This window comes from Eupeodes corollae, chromosome 2 (genome assembly GCF_945859685.1).
Source record: "Eupeodes corollae chromosome 2, idEupCoro1.1, whole genome shotgun sequence".
In the NCBI taxonomy this organism is placed as follows: Eukaryota; Metazoa; Arthropoda; class Insecta; order Diptera; family Syrphidae; genus Eupeodes; species Eupeodes corollae.
The window spans coordinates 68,835,077-68,845,034 of NC_079148.1; positions in this window are offsets into that span (position 1 = coordinate 68,835,077).

Consider the following 9,958-nt stretch of genomic DNA (forward strand, 5'->3'; position numbering starts at 1 on the left):
GGTCCTCCTGTGCAGTGCCGTTTTGTATGCCTGTTGTTTCGCTGCGTGCGCTTGCCGGCATTCGTAGTCAAACCAGGGGTTTTGCTGTCATGAACGTGGGTAACCTAGCACTTTAGAGGCGGCATCTCTGATGGTTGTAAGGCAATGTAACCACTGGTTTTGAATGCTTAATACAGGCAGCATAGAACTCCTTAAGAGGTTATTAGAGACTCGATCGGAAAAGGACATGGTAGTCTCTAGCCATCTAACGTCGAATCTTCTCACAGTACTTCCTTGTTGTGGCTTGGATCGGGATATCGGTAGCTGTACCTTGGCTACAACGAGGTAGTGGTCCGAGTCAATGTTGGCCTCTCGGAATGTTCGGATATCCTGTATACTGGGCGTCGATCACATTGTGGTCAATCTGTTGATTGATCAGGAGATTTCCATGTCCCCTTGTGGATATTGAGATGTGTGAACTGCTTACTTACTGCTTCAGGGCACTGCTCATAAGTCTTGTCCAAGAGCTCGCAGAATATGTCTTTGCTGTCTTCATCTTTCTCCTCGGCTGGGGCTTGCGCCAGGCTTATATTGGCGAATTTAGCCTTGATGCGGATTGTCTTGATGCCCTCGCTCACACTGTTGAAGACTTTTTGCCTGAGTCTAGTTCCAACAACAAATCCACAACCAAATATACGCTGTCTTTGTTCTCGGTAGCAGTCGCCGTAGAATATATCACAGTCTTTTAGTTTGCCCGGTCCATCCTATCGCAATACTTGGATGCCGGTAATATCTGCCTCGCAGCAGCTTAGGGCTCCCGCTAGTTGTTCGGTTGCACGTGGTCTGTTAAGGGATCTAACATTCCACGTACAGATCCGAAGTTCGTTGTCCTTATTTCGTTTGCGTGGGTTGTAAAAAGTGAATCCGTCCGTATCCGAGGCTTGTTGGTGCTTCGCAACTAAAGGTATTGCTTAGGTGGCCAGGACGTCACCCCGACGCGACGGCACAACCCGCAACCTGGATTGCCGGATCATTAGTATAACTCCAAGGAAGTTGAGCTGGATAAACTGCTTCTTGCAGGCCTGGGCTCCGAATATGTCCAAGTAGACGCCAAAGTTGATTCCATCTCAAGAATTCGTCAACTGCCACCTGGATAAGGAGCGGTGCCTTAGTCGAAACACCTCTCCTTCCCCTCTCTCGTTTGCTGCCCCAACAACTTTCCACTGTGGTTAGAATCCAATCTCCAGTTGAGGTAGCTCGCAGAATATGTCTTTGGTGTCTTCATCTTTCTCCTCGGCTGGGGCTTGCGCCAGGCTTATGTTGGCGAATTTAGCCTTGATGCGGATTGTCTTGATGCCCTCGCTCACACTGTTGAAACTCAAGACTTTTTGCCTGAGTCTAGTTCCAACAACAAATCCACAACCAAATATACGCTGTCTTTGTTCTCGGTAGCAGTCGCCGTAGAATATATCACAGTCTTTTAGTTTGCCCGGTCCATCCTATCGCAATACTTGGATGCCGGTAATATCTGCCTCGCAGCAGCTTAGGGCTCCCGCTAGTTGTTCGGTTGCACGTGGTCTGTTAAGGGATCTAACATTCCACGTACAGATCCGAAGTTCGTTGTCCTTATTTCGTTTGCGTGGGTTGTAAAAAGTGAATCCGTCCGTATCCGAGGCTTGTTGGTGCTTCGCAACTAAAGGTATTGCTTAGGTGGCCAGGACGTCACCCCGACGCGACGGCACAACCCGCAACCTGGATTGCCGGATCATTAGTATAACTCCAAGGAAGTTGAGCTGGATAAACTGCTTCTTGCAGGCCTGGGCTCCGAATATGTCCAAGTAGACGCCAAAGTTGATTCCATCTCAAGAATTCGTCAACTGCCACCTGGATAAGGAGCGGTGCCTTAGTCGAAACACCTCTCCTTCCCCTCTCTCGTTTGCTGCCCCAACAACTTTCCACTGTGGTTAGAATCCAATCTCCAGTTGAGGTAGCTCGCAGAATATGTCTTTGGTGTCTTCATCTTTCTCCTCGGCTGGGGCTTGCGCCAGGCTTATGTTGGCGAATTTAGCCTTGATGCGGATTGTCTTGATGCCCTCGCTCACACTGTTGAAACTCAAGACTTTTTGCCTGAGTCTAGTTCCAACAACAAATCCACAACCAAATAGACGCTGTCTTTGTTCTCGATAGCAGTCACCGTAGAATATATCACAGTCTTTTAGTTTGCGTTTGCCCGGTCCATCCTATCGCAATACTTGGATGGCGGTAATATCTGCCTTGCAGCAGTTTAGGGCTCCCGCTAGTTGTTCGGTCTGTTAAGGGATCTAACATTCCAAGTACAGATCCGATGTTCGTTGTCCTTATTTCGTTTGCGTGGTTAGTAAAAAGTGAATCCGTCCGTATCCGAGGCTTGTTGGTGCTTCGCAACTAAAGGTATTGCTTAGGTGGCCAGGACGTCACCCGACACGACGGCCGGCACAACCCGCAACCTGGATTGCCGGATCCTTAGTATAACTCCAAGGAAGTTGAGCTGGATAAACCGCTCCTTGCAGGCCTGCGCTCCGAATATGTCCATCAAGAAGCCCTATAAGGTAGTTCAACCTTACTGGAACTGGAGACGCCACCGTTGATTCCATCTCAAGAATTCGTCAACTGTCACCTGGATAAGGAGAGGTGGAAACACCTTTCCTTCCCCTCTCTTGTTTGCTGCCTCCAACAACTTTCCACTGTGGTTAAAATCCAATCTCCAGTTGAGGTACTAGGCACCCGATGTTCACCGCGGGGAGAATAGGAGTTAATAGACAGAGGTGGGTTTTGAGAAAAACTTGTGGACGCTTGTGTCTTGTTGAATGCACATGTCTACCATTTGAACATCAAAGCTCTAAATTAAACTAAAGCTGAAAATGTTATTTATTCTGTCATTTAGGTTTTTGAACACAACCTGGTTGTGTTTTTATTTTTATTTAGCATGTGTAGTATTTATTTTTAAGGATCGGCACCTTAAGGACGCTTAGGTCTTAATTTAGGATTTGATTTAAAATTTTGAATTTTTTAAAGGGGGAAGGGCGGCGCGGCGCACTATAGCCAAGTGAAAAAAATATTTTCGTTATCTTACGCCTATGTCCATAAGAAAATTTAAGGACGAATTAGGGGATGTATGGCTTTGAACTTTCGATTTTTGATAAGAACACTTTTTAGAAACTCAACAAACGTACAAAGTTTGAATTTCCAAAAAGGGGCTATTTCAAAATCATTAATGGTTAGTTTACAAAGAAAAAAAAACTTTGTAACAATTTGAAACAAACCAGAAATATCGTAAAAAATTTTAACAATTGGAAAATCAAAATAACTTCACATAATCGATGGGCCGAAAAATAACTGATGAGCCCAACTTTGATAGCTGGGGGAAACGAATTGGACTTAACGTCGCAAAATACCCATAACCATCAAAGCCAATATGTTAATTTAACCTCAATTTAATTTTGCTGGAATCAAACTTTTGCTTAATGCTAAGCTCACAAATAATGTAAACATTACATTTACTCTTTTTTCGTAGCTTCATTATTTTAAAAATAAATTGTTTGTCACATTTCATACCAAAAATGTCATCGATCATCATAAAAAAAGAGCCCCAACTTTTTTAATTCACTAGATGTGTAGGTATACATCAACTTGCTAACTTGTGTCACTTATCAAACAATTTATCTAAAGCTTATCACATGAACATTACCACATGAACTTTATGATACGACTTGGGTACACAATAATAGAATTATAGACAACTAAAAAAGTTAAAAAAAACTACCCTCATCCCCTAAATGATTTCCGCCGCACCATAAAAAAAAAGTTAATAACAAAGCAAACAACACTCTCGTGTCTGCCCTTATTTTTGTTGATGTTGTTGGTTGTAATATGCTTTGTCAAACAAAACGTCTACAAATGATTTTTAAGCCTGATTGATCGACAATTAAGTGATTGTCAAATGATGAATCCGTCTGAGATTAGCACCCCCAGCACATCATATGTTGCCACTTGTGATATGTGATTACACGTTTTATTGCTTTTGTTAGTTTTTTATCAACAGCAAGGCTGGTATGTCAGCTTTAGCTTATCCCTTGAACTTGCTGGTCAATATTATTGCCTTATGTCTATATGGCCTGGCTCGTCCATCATCCTGAAGGAAGAAGCCCAAACAGAAATGCGAACAAAAGTGACATGATGTATATTCGTTTATACAATTTTTATACGGGTGTCAAAAGGGGGATGACCTCATGTCCAGCATCTATTTTTGTAGGTTATAGTTACATTGTCCATTGGAGTATTTGTGGGGGTACACACATATATGACACTTGGTTCGACAGAATTCTCAAGAATAATTTTGCCCAAATGACGACCATTAAAATGCACAAGTTGTTTCTCACGATTCAGCCTTAATTAATCCTTCGCCATTCGAAATGGCCAATAATTTACTTGAATTCAGGGCTCATTACTCGCTCTGTGAAGGAGCAAGCTATATTATACTAAAAGCAAAATCCAGCAACCAGGTCACGAAGGATACACACTATAAACACTAACACTAGCCCACATCATTATCATTATCATCTTCATGGACATCGCATTAACCACAACACATTAGGGAACTGCCACTGCTGAAGCTAGCCCTTTTATAGTATGTCCAGATATAAACATATATAGATTCACGTTTTTCTAAGCTTCCTTTCATGTCCTTAATTGCTTTCTTCGACTATAGGACATTCGTCCTGATGAATGTCTTTTTTTGTATTTTCGTTTTCGTTTATAGTCAATACCAAAAGAGTATAGAGGTGATCTCAATGGACAACAAAAACCTGTCAAAGGACACATATCTTTTCGCATCATTGATGAACTATGTCCTTAATGAGTTGTTGTCCATTACTTGGTCCTTTTTTCCTCCATTCGAGGGTTGAGACATATGTGAATGGAAGGTGGGGGTAGGGCAATTAAATATCCTTTTATTTTGTGTCACATTTCATTCTAAGAAAACACTTCACTTCTCCATCTCCACCTTCGACTTCACCTCCGTCTTCACATATTCTTCTGATGTTGGTTTCGAAAAAAGGGGGAGCGAGCGTCAAGATGGGATGTTGTGGTACAAGGAATTCCATTCTCTTCTCGCGTCAGCTCAATTGAATCCGATAAGGAGCCAAACATCAAAATGTAAGTATACAAAGATGAGGATGGATATTCTTGTGGCACAACACACATATTGGACGAGGGAGTTTTTGGGAATCACTTAAACGCAGGTGGGGTTCGGATTCTTCGTCTTCGTATCGTTGATATAAGTTTGGTACACATACGACTATTGGAGGTATCCTTCTTTGGGTAATCTCTCTTTGTGCGTATACACATCAGCTCCTTCAATAAAACCAAAAGTAAACGAAAGTTTCAATCCTAATCACCTTCGAGTTCTTTTGTGGATTATTGGGGCGCGTGTTTGTTATATCCTCTTTGCACCTGACCTCACATCCTTTTGCCTTCCACATATATGGATATAGGTTAAAGAGAGGTAATTTTGTGTATAATTCTGTGGCAGTCATAATAAGTGCTGGATTAGGGTTTATTGCTGAAATATCAACTAAAATGTGAACGTGAATTGATTTGGAAAGTTGATCATTTAAGAATGTCCAAGTTTTGTTCATTTGGAATTATAAGTTTTTTTTGTTGCTTTTTTGATCTGCAATATGATGTTTAGTCAGATAAACAAGATAAGTTGGGATTTTCTTTCAATTTAGTTCAATCAATATAATGGAATGAGTAAATTTAGGGACTCAGAAAAAAATTAAACTTTTATTATGAGCCACCAATATTCTCCCATAAATTGACCTTGTTTTTAGAAGACATACACTCTGCTTCGTAAATATTGTTGATTGCAATAAATGAGCAGAGAGTATTACTTTTGATCAGTTTTAGTTAAGGATGTTCAAATGGTAGACATGTGCATTCAAGAGGACACAAGCGTCCCCAGGTTTTTCTCAAAACCCACCTCTGGTCTACCAACTCCTTCCCCGCGGTGAACATCGGGTGCCTAGTACCTCAACTAGAGATTGGGTTCCAACCCCAGTGGAATGTTGTTGAGGTCAGCAAACGAGAGAGGTGGGGAGAGGTGTTTCCACTAAGGCACCTCTTCTTATCCAGACGGCAGCGGAGGAATTCCCGAGATGGAATCAACGGTGGCGTCTACAGTTCCAGTAAGGTTGAACTCCTTAGTGAACACCTTAGGCTTCTTCGACTTATTCGGAGCCCAGCTCTATAAGGAGCGGTTTTATCCGGCTCCCCATCCTTGAAGTTATACTTAGGATCTTTCCAATTCGCGGGTTGTGCGTCGGGGTGACTTCCTGGCCACGTAAAAGCTTTCATAGTTGCAAAGCACCGACAAGCCTCGGATACGGACGGTTTTACTGTTGACAACCAACGCAAACGAATAAAGGACAACGAACTTCGGATATGCACGTGGAATGTTAGGTCCCTTAACAGACCACGTGCGGCCGAAGAATTAGCGGAGGCCCTAGAACGATATAAAGCAGATATCACCGCCATCCAGGGAATACGATGGGATGGGCCGGGCAAAAAGAGGATGAAAAACTGCGTTATTTCCTATGGTGACTGCTACCACGAAAACGAATAGCGCTTATTTGGATTCGGCTTCGTAATTGGAGCCAGAGTAAAGCAAGAAGTCTTGAGCTATAGCCAGTTCGCGTTTTCCCCACCTCAGCACCCACAATGGTACTTGGACCTCTCAATATCAATCTACCGTCAACCAGATTGACCAAATTGCGATTGACTCGCTTCCAACATCATGGATGTACGAACTTTCCGAGGAGCCAACATCGACTCGTACCACTACCTCGTTGTAGCCAAGGTAGCACTTCGGATATCCAGACCAAAGGCAAAACATGGAGGTGCTGGGAGAAGGTACAACGTCGAACGGCTACAATCGCCAGATATTGCCAAATCCTTTTCCGACCCAGTTACAAGAAACCTCTCGCGGTGTTCTCTGCCGCCAACACAATGTATCAAAAACCAGTGGCAACATTGCCAAGATGCAATCAGAGAAGCCGCCTCTGATGTGCTATGTTTCAAACAGCCACCAACAAGGAACCCCTGGTTTGATGAGGAATGTCGGCACGCAAATGCAGCTCAACAACAGTCACGCAAAGCAGAGCTGCATAAAAGGACGAGAGCTGCTCATGAGCTCTATGAGCAGAAGAGGCGAGAGGAACGCCGACTTCTCAGAAGGAAAAAGAGAGGGCATGAGAAGCGTGCGGTCGAAGATGTTGAGAGGTTTAAAAGCAGGAATGAAGTTTGAAAGTTTTATGAACAGGTGAAACGATATTCACAGGTGCATAAACCTTGAACCGTAGGCTGCAAAGACGAAAGTGGAAACATCATTGTGGAAACACAGTCAATGCTGAGGATATGGAAGGACCACTTCTGCAGACTGTATAACGGCGACGAAGAACTGAATTCCGCTGTCAGGCAAGATTATCCATTCAACATAGATGACGAAAGACAACAATCCCGTCCTCCCGACTTAGACGAAATAAAGATTGCCATAGCTAAGCTGAAGTCTAATAAAGCCGCTGGAGCTCTTTAAAGCAGCTGGAGATAAGTTGGTTAGGAGCATGCAGAAACTTATCTGTAAGATCCTGAAAAAAGGAGACCCTCTAAACTGCACCAACTATAGAGGAACCAGTCTACTTAACATCGCATATAAAATCTTCTCTGTCGTAGTATGTGAATGTCTTAAGCCCATCGTCAACAACCTGATAGGTCCTTATCAGTGTGGTTTTCGACCAGGAAAGTCCACAGTCGATCGAATATTCACATTACAGCAGATCGTGCAAAAATCCAAGAACACCAAATCGACAGCCACATATGACAACATATAAAGGGACCATGTCTAGTTTTGGCCGGTTGTGCAGGATGAAAATGGAGAATTCACGCTGCTCCATAAAGGTTGGAAACAACTTAACAGAACCTTTCGATGTCAAAAAAGGTTTTAGACAAGGTGATACGCTGTCATGTGAACATCGTGCTTGAAAGAATAGTGCAGAGCTCACACGTCAACACCAGAAGCACTATCTTTCAAAGTCTGTCCAATTACTAGCATATGCTGATGACATTGACATAATCGGAAGAACTCAGCGTGATGCCAATGGGGCTTTTGTGAGTATTGAGGCAGAGGCGGCAAAAATGGGTTTAACGGTTAATGAGGGCAAAACAAAGTACCTGCTGTCGTCAAGAAAGGACATACAACACCGACGTCTGGGTCAAAACCTCACCATCGACAGACGTAACTTTGAGGTAGTCAAGGACTTCGTCTACCTAGGCTCCGCTGTAAACGCAGAAAACAACACCAGCGCTGAGATCAAACGCAGAATAAATCTTGGTAAGCGCTGTTTCTTTGGACTAAGAAAGCAATTGAGTGGTAAAGTCCTCTCTCGAGGGACCAAAGTGTCGTTATGTAAGACCCTAATCATTCCTAATCCTGCTATACATTGCAGAAGCATGGACTATGACAATAGCAGATGAAAGCACCTTGGGTCGCTTCGAGAGAAAAGTTCTTCGTGTGATCTACGGTCCCGTATGCATCGAAGGGGAGTGGTGGAGAAGATGGAACGACGAGCTGTACGGGCTGTACAGTGACGTAGACTTAGCCAGAAGAGTAAAAGTCCAACGACTAAGATGGCTGGGTTACGTAGAGCGCATGGAAACCAATGCTCCGGCCCGGTAAGTCTCCGAATCCACACCCATAGGACAGCGCAGCAGAGGAAGACCGCACACCACAAATGACATTAATCTGTTTTTTTGTTTTATTCAAAGTCCAATTAACACAAGAACTCAAGTCGGTCGACCACCAGTCACGTGCGTTGTATTTACGCTTATACAAACTATTCGGAATCTTGTCGAAAAATCATCTTCAATGATTAGGCCCATTTTCACCTTTGAGGCTTATGAAGCGCTAAGAAAATAATTATGGAACACTTTGGTCACTTTTTGGTACAGTTTCTGGCTTTTCGGTGAGATTTATGGCTGAAACATACACACGCTTTAGCTTCGGCTTAGTCTACGGTACGTTGGGCCTGCTTCGAGGTTGCTTTGAATGACACTTTCAATCACTATTGCCACATTGGTCATCTTTGACCACATTTGGTCATTATTTTTTCACTTTTTCATATTTTTCGGAAACGAAAAAAGAAGTTCGATAATTTGAGTAACGAAAACCTTCTTTTAACATACTCACTTGGATAAACAGAAACAATGTTTAAACTCATTAAAAATATAAACTCTTGATCTGATTTGGAAATAGGGAACAGAGAAAATTATCTAATTATTGCATAAGCCGTAAAAATTCTCAAAATACCTTACTATTTTTAATACAATTATTGTAAGAACAAACACTTTACATTTTTATTTATGTGTATAGAATTTTTAAAATGACTGCTTCTAGTTATTTAGATTAAACAGTGGTTACAATAATTTAAGAAATTTATCCAAAATAACTCCAACAAGTTTTTTGTCGGATTTCGAAATTTCCATATCATCTTTAATTGATTTTGTTTCTAACTAAATTTTGAAAAAAATCGAATTGACAGTTTTTGTACAAAAAATTAAAAACATACAATTTTTTTTAGAAAAAGTGGTAAAAATTGATTTTCGACTCAAATATCTTTTCAAAAATTTGAAATATTGGCTTTAAACTAATTTAATCTTATAAGAAATATTGTTTTCAACATTTGATAAAATTTTGAAAAAAATTGAATTGACAGTTTGTTTACAAAAAATAATACTCTAAAAAAAACAATACTAAAACTTGGTAAAAATTTATTTTCGACTCAAATAGCTTTTCAAAAATTAAAAATATTGGTTTCAAATTTATTATATTTCACAGAAAATATTGTTTTCGATATTCAGTAATTTTTATATAAAAATCCATCAGTTC